This window comes from Giraffa tippelskirchi, chromosome 13 (genome assembly GCF_054371585.1).
Source record: "Giraffa tippelskirchi isolate mGirTip1 chromosome 13, T2T-mGirTip1v1.2.pri, whole genome shotgun sequence".
Taxonomy (NCBI): Eukaryota; Metazoa; Chordata; class Mammalia; order Artiodactyla; family Giraffidae; genus Giraffa; species Giraffa tippelskirchi.
In genome coordinates this window covers 90,653,487-90,675,698 of record NC_137287.1, presented here as the reverse complement: position 1 = coordinate 90,675,698, position 22,212 = coordinate 90,653,487, and the positions used below count along the sequence as shown (strand labels likewise).

General features: G+C 41.7%; 1 long non-coding RNA gene and 1 pseudogene across 1 annotated transcript in view; one reads left to right on the top strand and one right to left on the bottom strand.

Annotated features, from left to right (window-relative positions):
* Positions 1-22,212, bottom strand: part of LOC145532092 (uncharacterized) — a 49,194-nt gene that overhangs the window by 26,168 nt on the left and 814 nt on the right. The gene's annotated exons all lie outside the window — the stretch shown is intronic.
* LOC145532090 (mitochondrial inner membrane protease subunit 1 pseudogene) lies at positions 17,521-18,016 on the top strand (annotated as a pseudogene).

Genomic DNA, 22,212 nt, shown 5'->3' with positions numbered 1-22,212 from the left:
ATAATATCAATGAACTCTGATTTCTGAGCCTTTAGATTGGCAAAATTTTCAAGTCTGAAAATATCAACTGTGGTGAGAGTGGAAAATCACCAACAGGGGTGTTACACTTTGCCATTTATGCGCTAGTAAAGTAATGCTCAAAATTCTCCAAGCCAGGCTTCCGCAATACGGGAACCGTGAACTTCCAGATGTTCAAGCTGGATTTAGAAAAGGTAGAGGAACCAGAGATCAAATTGTCAACATCTGTTGGGTCATAGGAAAAGCAAGAGAATTCCAGAAAAACATCAACTTCTGCTTCATTGACTACATTAAAGCCTTTGGCTGTGTGGATAACAAGAAACTATGGAAAATTCTTAAAGAGATGGGAATACAAGACCACCTCACTTATCTCCTGTGAAGCAACAGTTAGAACCTTACATGGAACAATGGACTGATTCAAAATTGGAAAAGGTTATATATTGTTACCCTGCTTATTTAACATCTATGCAGCGTACATCATGCAAAATCCTGGGCTGGATGAATCCCAGGCTGGAAACAAGATTACCAGGAGAAATATCAATAGCCTCAGATATACAGATGATACCACTCTAATGGCAGAATGCAAAGAGGATCTAAAGAGCCTCTTGATGAGGGTTGAAAGAGGAGAGTGAAAAAAGCTGGCTTGACACCCAACATTCAAAAAATGAAGATCATGGCATCCCAAGATAGTCCCATCACTTCATGGCAAATACATGGGGAAAAAGTGGAAACAATGACACACTATTTTCTTGGGCTCCAAAATCACTGTAGACGGTGACCGTAGCCATGAAATTAAAAGACACTTGCTCCTTGGGAGAAAAACTATGACAAGCCTAAATAGCATATTAAAAAGAAGAGACATCACTTTGCCAACAAAGGTCCATATAGTCAAAGCTATGGTTTTCCCAGTAGTCATGTACGGATGTGAGAGTTGGACCATAAAGAAGGCTGAGCTCCAAAGAATTGATGCCTTCAAATTCTGGTGCTGTTGCAGGAAGGGGGACCCCTGAAAGTGGGCTCTTGTCTAACACTCAGAAATGAATTGTCCAAGGAGACACATGTGCTGACAAAGCAAGAGATTTTATTTGGAAAGGGTGCCCAGAGAGAGAGCAGTAGGGTAAGGGAACCCAGGAGAACTGCTCTGCCACATGGCTCCCAGTCTTGGGTTTTATGGTGATGGGATTAGTTTCTGGGCTGTCTTTAGCCAATCATTCTGACTCAGAGTTCTTCCTGGTGGTGCATGCCTTGTTCAACTAAGATGGATGCCAGCAAGAAGGATTCTGGGAGGTGGTTGGACACATGATGTCACCTTTTGACTTTTCCTGAACTCTTCTGGTTGGTAGTTATTAGTTCCTTTTTCCTTACCAGGACTTCCTGTAGTAAAACAACTCATGCAAATGGTTACTATGGTGCCTGGCCAGGGTAGGCGGTTTCAGTCAGTGTACTTACCCTAACAGTGCTGGAGAAGACTCTTGAGAGTCCCATGGACAGCAAGGAGAACAAACCAGTTAATTCTAAAGGAAATCAACCCTGAATATTCAATGGAAGGACTGATGCTGAAACTGAAGCTCCAATACTTTGGCCACCTGATGCAAATAGCCGACTCATTGTAAAAGACCCTAATGCTGGGTGAGAAGGCGACGACTGAGGATGAGATAGTTGGATGGCATCATCGACTCAATGGACAAGAGTTTGAGCAAACTCCAGGAGATAGTTTGCTTTCAGTACTGGCATGCTGCGGTCCATGGGGTTGCAGAGAGTCAAACAGAACTTAGCAACTGAACAATAGCAACATGTATATAAACCTCTTCACTATAAAATTACTTGTGATAGTGAAGTGATAGACTACTGCAGGGCAATCACAATGAATGTTTGAATTAGAGCTCCATTTTTTTTTTCAGGAAAACTATCAAAAATATAATGGTGAGGGACTTCCCTGCCGATCCTGTGACTAAGACTCCACGCTCCCAGTGCACTCCTAAGACTTTTCATGCCAAAACGAAGATGGAAGACTCTGTGTGCTGCAACTAAGACTTGCTAGAGTAAAATAAGTAACTAAATAAATGAGATGCATATTCCGTAGACAGAATGCAGTCCATCTCAAAAGGTGACAGTGGCCCCCAAGTATGGCATGATTACTTTTTATGGGCTAAGTAATTGCATATACTAATGAGTGAGGTGACTATTTCGACTATTTTTGGAGGGGGCAGGTATTTCTAGGAATTGAGCTACATTTTGTCCTTTTATGATTGGCCTCAGAACTGTCATGGCACAGGTGAGTGTGTCATTAAGCTAATAGATTATAATGAGAATATAATGAGGCTCAAGGTCTGCTGGAAGTCTAATCTTCTGCCATCTTGGGCCTATTCTGCTCTAACCAGTTTTCATCATATCCTGTGTTTGTCAAAGGCTGTGTCATCCTTTTGATGTTGTGCTCTGCCCCTTTTCCTCCTATCTCAGCCATACGTGCACTTTAACCAAAAAAAAAAAAAATTAAGAAATCACATCAGAAACTATTGTGTAAAAATAATTTAGTATTTTATAAGGACTTCTGAAAACATTTTATTTTAATAATAAGCTTTAGAGAGTGAAATGCTTCATCATTCAGGATGACACAAGTGTCACATGAGTCTCAAGGCACAGTGCACCTGATGGAAAGTTCTCTTTCATCCTGGACCCTCCCTTCACCAGCATTTCTTCCAAAAACACAAGATAAATTCTGCACAACTGGATGACGCCACTCCACCTTTTTTCGTCTGGAAGTTGTGAGAAAGTGCAGAGGTGCAATTTTAAGATACTGAAATGGAACAGGACACTGTGGGGTCCTCTTGGCTACAGATCCTTTCCATATCCCTGGTTTCTAGGACTAGGAGATAGTCTTCTTTCAGTCTCCTAGACCTTCCCTGAGTTCCAAAGGGCAGATTCAAACCGCCACTTATCAGGGAAGGGAAGGAATACGGAAAGGAGGAGGAGCAGTCAAGAAACAATACTGCAGAGATAAAGCAGGGTCCTGCTTCCTCCTCAACAAATATACATAAAAATATTTTTGAGTTCTGGGAGCCTGGAAGGCTACAGTCCAGAGGGTCGCTAAGAGTCGGACACGACTGAGCGACTTCACTTTCACTTTTCCCGTTCATGCACTGGAGAAGGAAATGGCAACCCACTCCAGTATTCTTGCCTGGAGAATCCTAGGGACGGCGGAGCCTGGTGGGCTGCTGTCTATGGGGTTGCACAGAGTCGGACACGACTGAAGCGACTGAGCAGCAGCAGCAGCAACAGCAGAAACTAAGGCCTCACCCAGGTGAAGGATGATAACTCAGGCTGAGCACAAGATTCCTGGAGCACCTCCTTGTTACCTCACCTCCAGCCAATCAGAAGAAAGTCACACACCCTGTTCATCCCCAATTTTGCCTTAAAATTACCTCACCTCCAGCCAATCAGAAGAAAGTCACACACCCTGTTCATCCCCAATTTTGCCTTAAAAACTTATCCCAAAACTTTTGAGGTGTCCAGGGGTTTTGAGCATGAGCCGTTGTTTTTCTTGCTTGGCCCTGCGATAAACCTTGCTCTGCTCCAAACTCTGATGTTTTGGCTTGTTTGACTTCACTGTGTCTTAGGTGTACAAACCTGTGTTTGGTAACAATACCTGATGAAAGTTAGGCAAAATTGGCCCCCAGTCAAGTCTAGAGGGCATCATGGTTGTTAACAGAACAGATCATTTGTATCTTCTCATCTCTACAAGGTATTGTTAACCAAGGCACATTTGTTTTCATATTGCTAAGAAAGTTACTTATAAAGCCCTAATAGACACAAAACAGTACCGAAAATTGCACAGTTGCTTGACTTCTTTGAGTAAAACATTTGTAAGTCTATATCTTAGAGCTTAGAGTCAAAGCCTTTATTGCCTTGCTTTAGGTACAGCTGTGTGTGTGTGTTCACGTGCAAGGCTGCGGCTTCAAGATTTGAAGATATTTTAATTGATTTTTATGGTATTTTCGCAAGTTACATTTATTGTCGTAAAAAAATAATCAATACAAAGTGTAGAGTTGACAGAAAAAGGCCCTGGGCTGTCTCAGCCACAACTGAGCCCCTCCTTTTTCCAAAAATAAACATTGCTATTTAATGTGGTGTGTTTTCTCCAAACTGTTATCTATGTAAGTATAGACATGTGCACATAGAAATATTATCTTTAATATTAAAACTCTGATATTGTCAACTACAAATTGGTGCTTGCCAAGGGCAATTGTCAGGGCTTCCCAGGCGGCGCTAGTGATAACGAATCTGCCTGCAATGCTGGAGACACAGGAGCTGCAGATTCGATCCCTGGGTTGAGAAGGTTCCCTGGAGGAGAATCCCATGGAGAGGAGCCTGGTGGGCTACGTGGCAGGCTACAATCCATAGGGTTGCAAACAGTTGGACACAACTGAAGCAACTTAGCACACACGGATGCAAGGGCATTTGCCATCTGCCTCTGTGGAGATTGAATCTATGCTGTTGACCTTCGACACACCCTGAAGGGAGTTCCAGGTGGAGAATGAGGCACTTTGTGCTCCAGGGAAGCTGGTGGAACAGGTCTTTAGATAGTTAGGTTTCAAGATCCCAATCCTTGCATCTCCTCACATCTGCAAAAGCACTAAATCCCTTCATGGTGACATAAGCTCCTCGTGACTAGCAGGAACTTTTTAAGTGTTTGATTGCATTGAACTCCCCCTTCACCAAAATCACACATATTGACCTTCCCCCACTACCTCTTTGGAGCAGTTTCTCTGAGTTATTTGAAGTGCTATCTCCCAGGCTGCCGTCCTCATTTTTCCTGAAATAAAACTTAACTCGCAACTCTCACATTGTGCCTTTTTTTAAGTTGATAATATCATTCTTGGTTTTCTACCACTTGCTTTTCTCAACTGATAACATATGAGAGCTAAGAGTATTGCTACATTTCTATGAGACAGACATAATTCAAAATTCTTTACATGCATTGATCTGCTTAATTCTCAGAAAAGGGAGAAAAAAGAAAAGAAAAACCCTAGGAAGCGAATGGGCTTCCCTGGTCACTCAGATGGTAAAGAATTTGCCTGCAATGCAGGATACCTGGGTTCGATCCCCTGGAGGAGGGCATGGCAACCCACTCCAGTATTCTTGCCTGGAGAATCCCCATGGACAGAGGAGCCTGGCAGGCTACAGCCTATGGGGTCACAGAGTTGGAGATGACTGAGTAACTAAGCACAACACAGGAAGCAAATACTATTACTTTTCCCATTTTACAAATGGGAGAGTGGAAGACTGGACTATTTAGACTACAGACAGGCAGGAAGGGCCAGCACTATGATTTGAATCCAGGCCAGCTGCTGTTAAAGCCTTCATTGGTTACTGCTGTGCCATGTTGCCCTTAGCCTTAAGATCTTGTTATGTCACTATGTATAAGTCTTCCTAATTTTTTTAGTTATAGCATGGTTTTCAACAGCATGGATGAATCATAGCTTACATAGCCATTCCCTCATGCTGGACATTTGCATTGTTTCCAGCGTTTTATGACTCATGTTACTTCTTGTACATACTCTCTTGTGCATGTGGGTAACTATTTCTCTGGGCTAGGTACCTAAAATTGGAATGCAGGGTATGCACACTTAAAGTGCTGACATGGAACACTAGGTTCTCTTTGGGAAAAGAATTTTCAATAGTACATATCCTCGTAGACACTGGATACTATTAGACTTTTAAATTTTCCAAGAGAATTCACATTCTCACAGACTGTAGATATTACCAATTTTTAAAATGTTTCTTAAGCTGGTAGGCAAAAATCATATTTCTTACTGGTTGTAACTTCTATTTCCTTGGTTTTCAGTGAAGTTGAGATCTTTTATTTGTTTATTGGAAATTTTAATTTCAACTTCCATAAATTTCTTTTACCTTTTGTCTGATTACTTTTTCTTTTTGATTTGAATCATATATATGTATGTTAAAATTATTTTCCTGCTATACTTATTGCAAATATTTTCTCTCAGTCTATCCCTTGTCTTTCAAATTTATTTTTGGTGACTTCTGACTCAAGCAGTATTCAATATTTATAAAGACAAGTTCATCAGTCTTCCTTTTGATTTTTGAAGTTGAGTCTTTCTTACTGCCCATCTTTAGAAAAAATATGCATAAACATATAATAATGTTTATTGTAGAATATATAGGCACTACAGATAAAAGTTAAAAGTAAAAATCAGGTGTAATTCTATCCCTCAGGAAGAAACAAAAATTGCTAATGTTCTGAGTATTTCCCATTAATATTTTAAATAGGAAAACAGATATAGCTACACTATTTTTTAAGGACCATTTAAAAATATATATATTTATTAATTTATTTAGGCTGTGCTGGGTCTTAGTTGCAGCACACGGGATCTTTAGTTGCAGCCTATGGGCTCTAGTTCCCCAACCAGGGATCAAACCCAGGCCCCCTGCATTGGGAGCATGGAGTCTTAGTCACTGGACCACTAGGGAGGTCCCTAAAGGGCAATTTTTAAAAGAAGATTTTGATGTAACTATTTTTTATGTCTGGTGAACTGTTTTAAGACATTTTCAAGACTGTAGGGGAATTATTATACACCAAGGAAAACTCTGTGTTCTTAACAATCTGGGCTGGAAAAATGCAGAGAGGACATTTCCAAGCTGTTGGTAGAATTCACCTCTTATTTCAGAAAGTAGGGAGGATACCCAGAGGAGTCCATGCAGCACCATTTGTTGGGAAGATGTCTCTGCTCCCATCAGAACCCTCTACGTCCAGACATCTCTAGTTACACTTGTGATAGAAATGAGTAACCAAGGCCCCTTGGGTGCAACCCTTCCTCTCTCCATATGAGCACTTAAGTCTCTATGTCATCTGAAACCCTGAGCCCTAAATTCTCTTGAGTCTCATTTGCTGTCTTGCTTCAGGCACTAAAGAGACTGAGTGTAATGTTTCCATTATTTTCAAAGGAGACTTTGCACTAACTGAGGTCTGGAGGCCATTAAAAAATATGACTTTGAGCCTCTAAAGATAAAGATGGAGAGCATTTTTTTTTAAGTTAAAAACAAGAAAGCATTCTAGGAGCATTGTTTTACTCTCAAGTCTAATTACTACATAAACATCATTGTAACGATGTAAAGGAAAGAAAAGAATTATTCACTGCTCCTCTATCACCTGTTTTCACATTTTAATGGCTTCCAGCAAATGTAGTATGTTTAAAACAAAAATTCAATTCCCTCCTTCTCACCTCAAATCACTCATAGTATACGACAGATTCTCTGCCTATCTAGGTCCATTTCTACTACACATGTGACCGCTCTTGGACTAGTAAGTTCGTCACAGTTTAATTCATTAAGAAATCTAAGGCAGAGAGGTATTGAAAATTTTATTTTCTCCAATCACTTTTTTAACCATGCTCCTTTGAGACTCTCTTCCCATTCCTGAATGTTATCTATAGCAAGTGCTATTTACGCCTTGACCATAGAGCTCTCATCATTCATACCAAATGCTTCTTGATGCAAGTGCTTGGGTTTTCCACCTGAGCTAACCCCAGGGAGGGCATGGAATTAATACCTCTGGGAGCAGCCCTCAAACAGTGACTAATAAGAGCTGGTGGATAAGTACCCCAGCTCCCTCATCCCTCAGGTTGGACAGCTCTGAGGTGTGCTTTTCACCCCCTCCCAGAGGTGGAACTGAGGCACAGTTGCCCACCCTTTACTATTAATAACATATCTATGGCTTCCTTCCTTTCCCTGTGTCACTTTCCTGCTTGCCTACAGGTGCTTCCTGGGATCATATCCCAAATAAACTTCTTGCATGCACATCCTTGTCTTCTGGTCTGCATCTATGGGAAGGCTGCAGCAATGATCATATAGCACATTCCCAACATCTGGCTATAGCTGGCTGAACCCAAGCTGGGTTTCTGCCTGTGCTGATCTGATCACATCCTTTCTCCCTGGAATCTTTTATTGGGAGAGAGAACATGCCAATTGTCTACAGGAAGCTGGGGGCTCCCTCATGTGAACTAAGGAGATTTGCAGGATCATAGTGCAGTGATGGATAGGAGAAGCAGAGAAAGTCAGGCTTCAGGGAGAGAAAGGGTTGAAGGGAGGAAGGGAGATAGAGTGATGGAGAGAGAGAAGAGAATGGACAAGAGAATCAGAGATGAGAGAGGGGTCCCTGTTCCAGGCTCCCTTCCTTCCTAAAGCCCTCCTACATCTGCTTCCTGGTCTGTGAGTTAAGCCAATATAAGTATCATAAATTCTCCTCTTTCTCATAAACTACCTTAAATAACTTGTTACATACCTCCAAACAATGGGATAACACAGAAGATCATCAGGAAGTTAGACTCACCCTCTTAGAAAGTTGGAAATCCATGTTCCAGGATTCTTCCCCTCCCCACCCTGAACTCTTCCCATGAGAAGATGAGGCTCTGCCCTCTGGCCTTCTCCTATGACTGGCCTCCTAGGAGGACTCCCTCAGCTGGTGACCCCCACATAGTCGGTAGGCTCTGCGGAGATGGTGCATGTGGTGCTTTTGGAGTGCTGCATAACATCATCTAGAACGTTTTCCACTGAAGATCCCTTCAGGCGGTGGCAGTCTTGTGTCCCCTCAGCCTCTGCCAGCCCCAGGCTGCAGGCCCTCTACAGGGTGAAACATCTCCTTGCTAGACAACCAGGGCAGCCTCTTGACATCAGTTTCTACTCTACCCTGTGCTCCTTCATAAAAAAAGACTGGGGATCCCTTGAGGTTCTTGCTCATGCCCTCAGGCTGAGAAACAAGGTGAGGAAAAGGCTCCACTCCTGTCCTCTTGAGGCACACTACAGTGTGGTCCCTGCCCACCTGGTAGAGACTGCGTCATCAGGGCCTCCCTGATTCAAAGTGAGAGCATTTAGGAATCACTGCCAATCTCTAAGTTCATGAGCACCCCATATTCCAGGGGACATATGTCAACTGTCTCAAGAGTCACAAATATCCAAATGTCTTCGCAAATTTCAACCTGGCAATGAGTCCTATCTGGACTTCATTATCTAAAATGTCAGCCTCTCCTTTCCCCTGCTTTTGCTGTTTACCCTTAACTTTTCTCTAGCATTTTTCCATACATTTGTCTTGCTGTAGATTTTTTCGTTTGTTTGTTTTCCCCAGTAGAATGTAAGCTCCATGAATTATTGCCCATTTTATTTACTGCTGAATCCCCAGAACTTAACACAAAATATGATGCACAGTAAGAACCTGTATTAGTCAGGGTTCTCCAGAGAAGTAAACTCAATTATATATACAGTTGATCCTTGAATTTGAACTGCACAAATCCATTTATATATGAATTTCTTTCACTAAATATGTATCACAGTACTACACGATCCACCCTCCATGGTTGGTTGAATCCATAGATGTAGAACCACAGATACAGAGCACTCACTGTAAAGTTATATCTGAATTTTTGACTGAGGAAAGGGTCTAGGCCCCTAGCTCCTGCACTGTGAAAAATATCAATTTTATTCATGTATATATATATATATATAAATTATGATATATATACTAGGACATATATATCTTAGCCCATTTAGGCTGCCATAACAAACTATCCTAGACTGGGAGGATTAAAAACAACAAAAATTTTATTTCTCACAGTTCTGGAGGCTGGGAAACCCAAGGTATGTGTAGATTAGGTGAGAGATCTGTTAAGAATCCGCCTGCCAATGCAGGGGTATTCCACATATCTTGGGGCAACTAGGCCCATGTGCCACAATTACTGAGCCTGTACTTTAGGGCCTGTGAGCCGCAACTACTGAAGGCTACCTGCCCTAGGGTCCATGTTCCGCAACAAGAGAAGCCAGCAGAATGAGAGGCCTACACACGGCAACTAGAGAGTAGCCCCTGCTCACCACAACTAGAGAAAGACCTGCGCATCAACAGAGACCCAGCACAGCCAAAAATAGATTAATTAATTAAGTTTTTTATAAAAGAAGCTAAAGAAGACCAGGGTCCTAGCTCAAGGACCATCAGGCAGAGTGACAGCAAATTCTTCCTACTCTCTTTGTTTTCTTCAGACCTTCAGTGGATTAGACAGAGAGGAAAGAAAACCAGTTGCTAAGTCATGTCTGACTCTTGCGACCATGGACTGTAGCCTGCCAGGCTCCTCTGCTCCTAGGATTTTCCAGGCGAAAATACTGGAGTCGGTTGCCATTTCCTTCTCCAGGGGATCTTCCCAACTCTGGGATCGAGCACAGGTCTGTCTTTACCAACTGAGCTACCAGGGAAGCTCATTAGGCGAGGATTAGATGAGCCCCATCAAAATTAGGGTTGGCAGTCTGCTTCACTACCAATTCAGATGCTATTTCATCCAGAAACAGCCTCACAGACACACCCAGAATAATATTTAACTAAGTATCTGGGCACCCCATGACTCACTCGATTTGACATAAAATTAATCATTACAGTGCCCAAGAAATATATAGTTAACAAATGGATGAGCTCCCATCATCAGTCGCCTCTCCGGATTTATAATGTAGGCAGCCAGGATTAAGATGTTTATCTCTTCTTCCTGCAAATCATCACTTTGTTTAAGCAATTCCTTTGGAGCCTCCCCAATCATCTGATTTAGGGATGGGGAAATGCACCCCTTCTCCACTCCATTCCCCACTAAGCCACTTCCTTCCAACACCACTCACCAGGGGGAAGCCTCCAACTCCAGAGGTTGACAGCTCTCCTTAGAATGAGAAGTGTGTATGTTTACTGTTTCCAGCTGCACCCCCTAATGCCAACAGGATGGCAACATAAGAGATCCCCCTTACAGAATGTTGTTGCACAAGAGTCTCCTGTCTAGCAGATTGTGAAAAATGGTCACAGATTCCTACTTTTCAAGCTTTACCTGCCCTTTCCCAATATGCCTTTACATTTCTTCCTATTAAAGAGTGGAAATAATTTCTCTACCCTTTTGAATCTGGACAGGCCTTTTCACTTGCTGTGATCAATAAAATGTGGCAGGGACATCTACTGAGCCCTCTCGCCCTAGATCCTGTGCTCCACAACAAGAGAAGAGCCCCTACTTGCTGCAAATAGAGAAAGTCTGTGGGCAGCAACGAAGACCCAGCACAGCCAAAATAATAATAGTAACAATAGTAAATAATAAAATAAAATACGGCAAGAATGATATTGTGGGGAGTTCTGAGCAAAGCCTTAAGCACCCTTGTAGCTACTGCTCTCACTTTCTTTCCAGGTGAAGTAGGCCAGCCTCAACTCCTCAAGCATAAGAGACCATGAAGAAAGTGATCCAGTCAATAGCTGGCACTGACCACCAGACATGCAAATGAGCTGCTCAGTTTATCCAGCCTGTCTGCCTGATTGCAGCAATGTGAGTGACCGTACTGGTTTTCTATTGCTATAGAACAAGTTAACACCACCTTGCCAGCTTAAAACAATGTGCATTTATCACCTCACAGTTCTGGAACTCCAACATAGATCTCACCAGGCTAAAACCAAGCTGTCAGCAGGGCTGCATTCCTTTTTGGAGGTTTTAGGGGAGAATCTTTTTCTTTGCTTATTCAGACTGTTGGCAGAATTCAGTCTCTTGCAGTTGTGGGATTGAGGTCCCCTGTTTGCTGCCTGTTAGTGAGGGCTGTTTCTATACTCCTTGGCTCATGAACCCTTTCCTCAATATTCAAAGCCAGCAGTGATGGGCCAAGTCCCTCTGATACTTCAAATCTCTCCCATCTCTTCTCCCATTACATCTCTCTAACTCTTCTGCCTTCTTCTTACACTTTTAAGTGCCCATGTGACTACATTGGACCCATCCAGACAACCAAAGATAATCTTCTTAGCCAAAGGTCCATAAACTTAATTCCATCTACAAAGTCCCTTTGACCATACCCAGACCTAATATCAGGGATTAGAGCATCAACATCTTTGGAGGAGGGACATTATTCCACTTACCACAGTGACCCCAGATGAGAGCATCAGGACCACCCAACTCAAAGGCTGACCCACAGAATCATCAGCAAGTAAAATGGGTAGTTAATGGGATGCTAATGAACTGATCCATGCTGTACACGATATCAGGTCACAAACAGCCAAAAGAAAATGTGTTTGGAATATGTTCTCAAAATTCCAAAGGAGTCCTTCAAGCCTTGAAAGCTCTCAGAGACAAAATTCTCTGGGCTCAGAGTCTTGGCCCTATCTTCTTGCTGCTAAACTGCCTCTCAAAATGGAAAATGAACGATAAGCCTTTGAGAATCTGGATTCTCAAAGTATATTATTAGTAAAACGTAGGAGTTGGACCCAAATGATCATTAAATGCTGCCTGGGCTCCATGCTTTCCTGGATGTCTCTCTCCTGGCTGCCTGTTGATAATCAGCTATGTTGCCAGATGGTTCCTTTTAGGGTTGTCACTTGTCCTGCAAAGGGTTGGACATATTTTACTACATCACGCAGTGTGTTTATCTTATTGTCTTTATTGTGAAAAGGCAAAATCTACAAAACCAGGATGAGGAAGACAGAAGTATGATCTTCAGATTCTCATTAAATCAAGGAGCAATCTGCCAGAACCAGGACAGCAACTGGACACAGTGTAGGAGCTCTGGTGCATTTGGACCAGGATATTTGGCCATGAGGAGAATGCAATAACCCTCCTACTACAAGGTCCCTACTCCCCTCACTGCAAAGTGTTTGGCATTCCCAGACAACTTCATTCAACAGCTGACATCTCCAATTTAGACTATTTGGCGTCAGTGTGTGCCATAAGAGGGTGGGAAGTTTTTCCACTAGAATAGAACTCATAGCATATCCACCAGGGCCCTGATCTTGGCATACCTTCCTTGAGGTATGAAAAGGGGTGGGGATGCCTACTTTCCCCTTTACTAGTTTTTCCTTTCCCTAATCAAGCTGCTTCTTTAATGATTTGGGTTCTGCCACCAATTCTGATTCAGGGTCAGAGAGGCAGAGTATAGGGTCATACCATGAACAAGCACTGCTCCAGACATGAGCTGGGTACCTACAATTCAACTCATTCTGACAGGTGAAGAGTGCAGTCCTGCAAGACTACTTTCCCTCTCCGAGTTCAGGCTAGGTTATCACCTGTATTTCTGGCTGACTGTATAGAAGTCAGAGATAGCCAGGACCCCCTCTTCAGGTTTGGTTTGCTAGAGTGGCTCATGGAACTCAGAGAAACATTTTACTTACCAGATCATTGGATTATTATAAAAGGATACACCTCAGGAATAGCCAAACAGAAGAAATGTATAGGTCATAGCATGGAGAAAAGGCTCAAAGTTATATGCCCTCTCTGAGAGAGCCATGTTCCCCAGTCGCCACGTATTCACCAACCTGGAAGATTTCCTAAACCTCTCCATTCTTTCGGGTTTTTATGGAGCTTCATTACACAGATGACTGGTGACTGAGTCAACCTCCAGCTTCTCCCCCGCTCCGCCCAGAGGTCAGGAAGGTTTAACTCAAAGTTCCAACCTGCCAATCATGGTTGGTTTCACTAGCAACCGGCCCCCATCCTTGGTTCAGTCTGAAAATTACCTCATCAACATAACAAAATGCACCTTTGTCACTCTTATCACTTTGGAAAATCCAAGAGTTTTAGGAGCCTGTGCCAGAAACAGAGATGAAGACTAAATATATACATATGTACATACAAATATATATATACAAAATATACACACACACACACACACACACACACACACATATATATATATACCCATATGTATAAATTTTTTAAAAGAATTCTATTGGAGTAGAGTTGATTTATAATATTGTGTTAGCTTTGGGTCTACAGCAAAGTGATCCAGTTATACATATACATATATTCACTCTTGCTTAGATTTTTTCTCATGTAGGTTATCACAGAATATTGAATAGAGTGCCTGGTGATATACCATAGGTCCTTGTTGGTTATTTGTCTCGTAAATAGTGTACATTTGTTAATCTTAAACTCCTGATTTACCCCTCTCCACCATATTTCCCCTCTGGTGTCCATAGGTTTGTTTTTAGTATCTATTAGTCTGTTTCTGTTTTGCAAGTATCATTTTTTAAAAATTAGATTCCACGTATGAGCGACATCATATGGTACTTGTCTCTGTCTGGCTTACTTCACTTAGTGTGATTATCTCAAGGTCCATTCTTGTTGCCGCAAATGGCATTACTTCATTCTTTTTTATGGCTGAATAATATTTCGTTGCATTTATGTACCACATCTTCTTTATCCATTCCTCTGTCAATGGATATTTAGGTGGCTTCTATGTCTTGGCTATTAATAGTGCTACAATGAACACTGGGGTGCATGCATCTTTTCAAATTATGATTTTCTACAGATATATACCCAGGAGTGGGATTGCTAGGTGATATGGTAGTTTTATTTTTAGTTTTCTTTTAAACGTTTTATTTTGTATTGGGGTACAGATGACTAACAACGTTGTGATAGATTCAGGTTCACAATGAAGGGACTCAGCCAGACGTATACATGTATCCTATTTTTAGTTTCTTAAGGAACCTCCATACTGTCTCCAAAGTGGTTCTACCATATATATTTATTATAAATCACAATATCACATTTACCCATTCTGTATGACATTTTAGAATTGGCCCCTATCCCTTGTATGACAGGTGTTAACCCCAAAAGGTTTCACCCTTGCATGACAGCAGGTATAAGCAAATATACAGATTTCCTGGTGTCACCCAAGTTCAATTAGAATCTCTAGGGATGGGCCCATGCACTGGAAATTTTTATAGATTGTTGCTATCTAATGAAGCCTATAGGCTCCTTCTCAGAATGCCATTTTTAAAAAGCATAAAATAAGGGGGGGAAAAACCTACTTTTACAGTAGAATTCACTTACAGTAGAAGAAAGGAAAATATTAAGAAAACAAGTGTGTGATAAAATACCATATTTGTTGCTTGTAATATTAACACATTCAACAATAAGACCTAGCAGTAGGTCTAATAAATACAGTAACTCCAAAAGTAATAAGAATAAACAACATTTTTCTCCAGATTTTGCTACCCACTAGTTCTCATCTTAATGATCTCTAATGGTTTCCTCAAATTCCCAACAAAGAATCCCTTTGAAATGGTTTCCCATGTCTGAAAAGAGTCTGCCTTGGGGCTTCCCTGGTGGCTCATGGTAAAGAATCTGCTTGCCGGTGCAGGAGACACAGGTTCAATCCCTGGTGCAGGAAGATCCCACATGCTGAGGAGCAACGAAGCCCCTGCACCACAACTATTGAACCTGTGTTGTAGAGGCGAGAAGTCACAACTACTGAGCCCACTTGCCTCAACTACTGAAGCCTGAGCTCCCTAGAGCCCAAGGTCCACAACAAGTAAAGCCACTGTGATGAGAAGCCCTCACACCACAACTAGAGCTGATATTGATCTTGGGTGGCCTTGGCTTGCAGGGGCTTGAAGCAGAGCCTCAGTTCCTGGCCAGAGACTGAGGATTGGGTAGCAGTGGTGAGAGCACTGAATCCTAGCCACCTAGACCAATGGTCAGTGACAAGACCCTGACTCTTCGGATTTGCAGAAAAAGAATTCCCACAAAGATGAAAAGTACTGAAACAAGTCAAGTGTTTATTAGGAGGAAAAAAGTATAGTATATGTGGATAGACACATAGGCAGACTCAAAGAGAGAGTTGCAGAGTTGTGCCCTCATTGTAACTGGAATCACTTATAAGGAGCATTTTTTCCAGGTGTCCTTTGGCCAATCATTTTGAGTTCCCTGGTTCAGAGTTCATATTTGGTATAACTCAACATCTTCCCATGTGTGCCCACACATCTCTTAGCCAAGATGGATTCTACCAAAGAGGCCTATGGATAGTTAGCATCACTTAGCATCACTTCCCTTTTGAGCTCCAAGGAACCTTTCTGCCCATGTGCAGTTGAGTTCTCCTGACTTCAAGAATGAGAGATATGTGGTCTCTTATCTCCTATCCGGGCACAGCTTAGCCTTCTGCCTTGATTGTCCTGCTAGTCTCATTTTGGAGTATCTACATGGGGCAGGGGAGATGGCTACCTCCTGCCTCAGTATCATCTTTTTTTTTTTTTTTTTTTTTTATAAATTTATTTATTTTAGTTGGGGGCTAATTACTTTACAATATTGTAATAGTTTTTGCCATACATTGACATGAATCAGCCATGGGTTTACATGTGTTCCCCTTCCCGGACCCCCCACCCACCTCCCTCCCCATCCCATCCTTCTGGATCATCCCATTGCCCCGGCCCTGAGCCCTTGTCACATGCATCGAACATGGAATGGTGCTCTCTTTCACATATGACAATACACATGTCTCAATGCCATTCTCCCAGAACGTCCCACCCTCACCTTCTCCCTCAGAGTCCATAAAATTGTTCCATGCATCTGTGTCTCTTATTCTGTCTCGCATATAGGGTTATCGTTACCATCTTTCAAATTCCATATATATGCATTAGTATACTGTATTGGTGTTTTTCTTTCTGGCTTACTTCACTCTGTATAATGGGCTCCAGTTTCATCCATCTCAGTAGAACCGATTCAAATGTATTTTTTTAATGGCTGAGTAATATTCCATTGTGTATATGTACCACAGCTTCCTTATCCATTCATCTGCTGATGGACATCTAGGTTGCTTCCATGTCCTGGCTATTGTAAACAGTGCTGCGATGAACATTGGGGTACACGCGTCTCTTTCAATTCTGGTTTCCTCGGTGTATATGCCCAGCAGTGGGATTGCTGGGTCATATGGCAGTTCTATTCCCAGTTTTTTAAGGAATCTCCACACTCTTCTCCATAGTGGCTGTACTAGTTTGCATTCCCACCAACAGTGTAAGCAACTTCTGCAGCTGAATTCCCGAAAAATAAACGACCCAATCAAAAAATGGGTCAAAGAACTAAACAGACATTTCTCCAAAGAAGACATACAGATGGCTAACAAACACATGAAAAGATGCTCAACATCACTCATTATTAGAGAAATGCAAATCAAAACCACAATGAGGTATCATTTCACACCAGTCAGAATGGCTGCTATCCAAAAGTCTACAAGCAATAAATGCTGGAGAGGGTGTGGAGAAAAGGGAACCCTCTTACACTGTTGGTGGGAATGCAAACTAGTACAGCCACTATGGAGAAGAGTGTGGAGATTCCTCAGTATCATCTTAAACTAAGCAATATCCCTCTCAGAGGCATTAGTATTGTTATATAGAGTTATTTCCATGTATATTTAGAATAGAGATATATTTAAATTTTACGTAATACACACTTACTAGAATGACTAAGAATACAAGAGTTAACAATGTTAATTTTTGCAAGGATGTGAACCAGCTGAAACTTTCTTATCTTGCTGGTAGGATCACAAAATGGTACAGCCAGGTAGACTTCTGCAAGGTCCAGGAATCCTGAAATCATAGATAACTTGTATATGCTTTGAAGCATGCTTTAGATGTTTTTTCTTGGAAGCCCTGCAACTACACTAAAAACTGAATGCTTTGTTGAAAATACCTACCGTCAATGGTTGCAGAGTCTACACAGAAATATGCTTTGTGCTGTTCTGTGAAAGATGTTTTGGCTTGTTAGCTATACTATTTAGTGTGGCTGTATAGCCCATGGTGCTTTTGAATATGTTGGTAGTGTTGTCATGTGTTTTGGACCATCAGTGGAGCCTACAACTCAAAATTCAGGTATTGTCTTTGCAGAAAGTCTTAGTCGACATTTTTATGGTATCCAAAGAGATGACATTGTGATTGCAAAAAGCCCAAGTGATCCAAAATCAGATATTTGTAAAACAGTAATTGGTTTTGAAGAAGACAAAATTCTCACCAGTAGTCCAGTAGATTTCTTTAAAAGACATTGTTTTGTGCCAACAGGTCATGTTTGGTTAGAAGGTGATAATCTACAGTTACAGATTTCAGGTACTATGGACTTGTTTCATATGGACTAATAAGTGGACATATCTTCTTTAGATTTGGCCTCTGAGTGATTTTGGATTTCTATGTGACAGGCCTAATGGTCACAGATTTTCTGATGATTAGCAAGCATTTGTTCTTTTGATTTGATTATTGTCTTCTGTTCAAGTGAGTTTATTATTGTCACTGGAACCACATATTTACTAATAAACTATTTGCTATTCAGAAAAAAAATGGTACAGCCATTTTAGAGAATAGTTTGGCAGTTTTTTATAGTTAAACAAAAACTCACTATAGTGAGACATATACCTATAGTATGATCCACAATCCCTAATTTCACTCCTAAACGTCTAATCAAAGACATGTGTTCACATAAAAACCTGTATAAAAATGTTATAAACATTATTCACAAGCACTAAAAATTGGAAACAACCTAAATGTGGATCAACAGGTGAGTTGATAGCATGATATATCCTAGACAGAAAATCAATCAGTAGTTTATTGAGACTTAGAGTCAGGGAAGGGAACACGTCAGAACATTTTGGGGTGGTAGAAATGTTCCATACCTTGATTATGGTAACTGTTAAACTCTTTGTTGAAGGGTAGAGGTATATTGCATGAGGACAAGGGGTGGGCTTGGGATGGAGGATGTTAGTTCTCCTGAAACCTGGTAGGAACTGTTTTCAGATCTGAAGAGATAGGGCCTCTGAATAGGTTGGCTGCAAGTACGCAAAGAGTTTGGGATCCTGGCTGCTCCTCAGGGGCTTTGGCAAAGAGCTTTCACCCAAATGAGGGGAGGAAATGAAGGAGGATGAAAGGGCAACTCCATTTCTTCCAGATCAAAAGGCAAGATACTTGATGGGGTGGAAGAAGTTTTTCACCCAAAGTCTGGGATTGGATTTCTTCACTACTAAAGCCAGTGGAGATAGAGCCAGATTTAGTTTCATTTAAGAATATAATGCAAGTTGAAGTACTTCCCTGGTAATCCAATGGTTAAGACTCTGCCTTCCAATGCAGGGGGCACAGGTTTGATCCCTGGTCAGGGAACTAAGATCCGACATGCTGTGCAGTGCAGCCAATAATAATAAGTAAGAAAAAATGGAATATAAAGTTGATACTTCTTGAGTTTGATTCTCATGAGACAAATTCATACAGATTCACAAATATGAACACAAAATCATATTATTAGACAGAAGTTAGAGAAGATATAGTATCCAGAGAAAAGGACAACTGAAGGTGGTTCTGGCACAGACAAAAGTGGTGAGACAACACTTTGGCAGCAACAGGGCTCCTAGTTCCCCTGAGATCTTGCCAGAGAAGCTGGTACTTCTCCTTGCTTTCTTGAAAGACTAGTTAGAGTCTTGGGCTTAGAGACTTTGCAAAGAAACATACTTCAATAGTCTGTTGTGTAGGAAATTAAAAGTCAACTTAAGCATCATGTCCAAATTTGCAAAATTTGTTCAGAACAATTTGCATTTGCCAAGCAATTTTTTTTGAACAGTTGCCTTGCCTATGAAAGGCAGCCAGAAGAAGATAACATTGCTCTATCAGCATAAAACAAAGGCTATCTTCTTATAAACACATGCCCAAAATACCACATGCAGCTTGCCCAAACTTGGGAGTTAGCAATTGCATACTGATGTAATGATTGAGAGTTTTCAAGTAAGGAAAACCAAACAGACCTAAGATGTGTCTTCGCAGAATAAACTGGAGAGATGGGTGATTATGTTAACATCAGATTATTATACATATTTATTGCTGCAGTAAAACGATCTCTTTACACACTCTCTTGGCTTCATAATGGTGAGAAAGTACTTGGATATAAAGATATGAAACTGTGATGATGATGGGAATATAACATTGATGATCTTTAATGATTGATCAAGATCAGAGGGTTGAGAGATTTGGAAATCTCTAAGGGTTGTCCCAGCCCAGGATTACTGGATGGAGCACGGCCTGGAAGAATGTCTTAGTCTGCTTGGGCTGCTGTAACAAAACACCCTAAGCTGTGTGGCTTAAACCACAGAAGTTTATCTTGTCATAGTTGTAGAGGTTAGAAGCCTGAGATCAGGGTACCAGAATGATATAGTTTTAGAGAGGGGTCTCTTCTGGGTGCCATTTTGCTGTATCCTCACATGGCCTTCCATCAGTGTTAGCACGTGGAGAAAGAGTGACCTCTCTCTCTTCCACTTCTTAGAAGGTCATCAATTCTATTAGGCAAGGACTCCATCCTTATGACCTCACTTAACCTTAGTTACCTCCAAAAGCCCCATCTCCAAACACAATCACATCAGGAGTTCAGGCTTCAACATAGAAACTTTCAGGGAACACAGTTCAGCCTGTGGCAAAAAGAAAGCAACCCCTCCCTCATGTCAGCATGGAACTTTTGATTTAGCCACCACAGAAACCTGTAATGCATGAAGCAATAGCAAAGAATAAGGAACACAGATTACATAGCTCAGAAAGAGGAGGGCTGGAGCACTCAGAAAAGACCTTCTAAACCTGGGATTCCCTTGGGACATTCAAGACTGTGTGCAGATTTTCTAAACTCTGAATTTAGTCAGGAATTCCCTTGCTCGGTGGCTTCTATTCTCTAAAGAAAATGTCGAGGCTCTTATCACTGCCTTCTGACCCCTCAATTCTACCTCCCAGCCTCTTCTGTTGCCAAACTCTGAGGTAATCACATTGAGCTGCTTTCAGTCCCAAGGACTTTCTTTCACCTTCAAGCCTGTGCCTGGGTACTTTCCTCTTCCTGGAAGACTTATCCACCCAACACCTCACATCTCAACCTATCGCCTCAGTCTGTGCCTGCCAGCTCCCCTCATCCTTGAGGTCTGAGTTTAGAGGACACTTCCTCAGAAAACCTCAGCGAGAACATCATCATGAACCCTCAAACACCTGTCACTCGTCTGCATTTGCTAATGGAATGTCATGAAATATTCCACCAGTGCTCAAATTGCCCTAATCATCTCATAAATAATTATAATAGTTTATTTGTATGAATCAAGATCCAAAGTTCACACTTTGCAAAATAATAGTTAAATTATTCTACTGAATTATTACATATATAATATTTATCCACTACCTATCCAATCACATTGGTTGAACAGCCAAGTATTATCTGCCCCTGTACACCAACCCCCACCCCCAGGCCACCCACCTTGGATGAAAATTTCCAGTTCACATTCGCATCTATAGGGCTAACCCCTAAACCAAATACTACTACTGACATTGTTCCCTCTACTGAACTTCCCAGGTGCTCCAGTGGTAAGGAGTCCACCTGCCAGTGCAGGGAACATGGGTTCAATCCCTGGTCTGGGAAGATTCTATGTGCACGAAGCAAACAAGCCCATGCACCACAACTATGGAGCCTGTGCTCTAGAGCCCACTAACCATAACTACTGAGCCTGCATACTACTGAAGCCCATTCACCCTGGAACCCATGCTCCGCAACAATAGAAGCCACTGCAGTGAGAAGCCCACGTACTGCAACTAGAGAGTAGCCCCTGCTTGCCACAACTAGAGAAAGCCTGCACACAGCAACAAAGACCCAGCACAGCCAGAAATAAATAGAACTTAAAAAAAATAAAGGGGATTTTCAGAAAGTTCTGATGTGCAGTGAGTGATTCAACTTCTCCATTTCCCCACACACACACAAAAGCTAACTCACCCAAATTTACTGACATTCAGCCCAGATATATCTCCAGTATGTTATTTTCAGCACAACCTGACCTCATTGAAGGGTTCTTGAAGAACTAGAAAACTGACAATGTGCTTTAAAAGAAAAGAAGAGAAAAGATGTGTGATGTTCCAATTGGCAGCTCCAGGCTCTACCCGTACAGTCTTTGAGGACATTTGCATGTCAGGAAGTTTATAATAAGCCAGATGAAATGTTTGTGCAGTGCACCCCATGAGACGTACTGTTCCAAAAGCTGAATCTAAGTTTAGATGGATTCCAAGATCTTCCCCCATCACCACCCTCCGAAATCCTCTAAAAATAGCTTCGCTCTTACTTAGGAAATCTGTCTTGCTCCTGAACACAATTATGCTTTTACTTGATTCCAACACAAAAAGACATTACTGATTGAAAGAAAAACTGAGCTCTTAGCAAGGGACACGCATGGGTGAGGAACTATCTGAGCTATTTCTATTTACTTTCCTAGTGTTTTAGAAAGTATGAAATATTCCCCTCCCCCATTTCAGTGTTCTGTGTTGAAAACACAGTGTAGATATACAGTGTAGAGGGGGGCTTTGCCAATGAAATATGGTGAGTGTAGGAGGAGGGAGATACAGGCAGTGTACCAAGCCCTGCTTTGTAACAC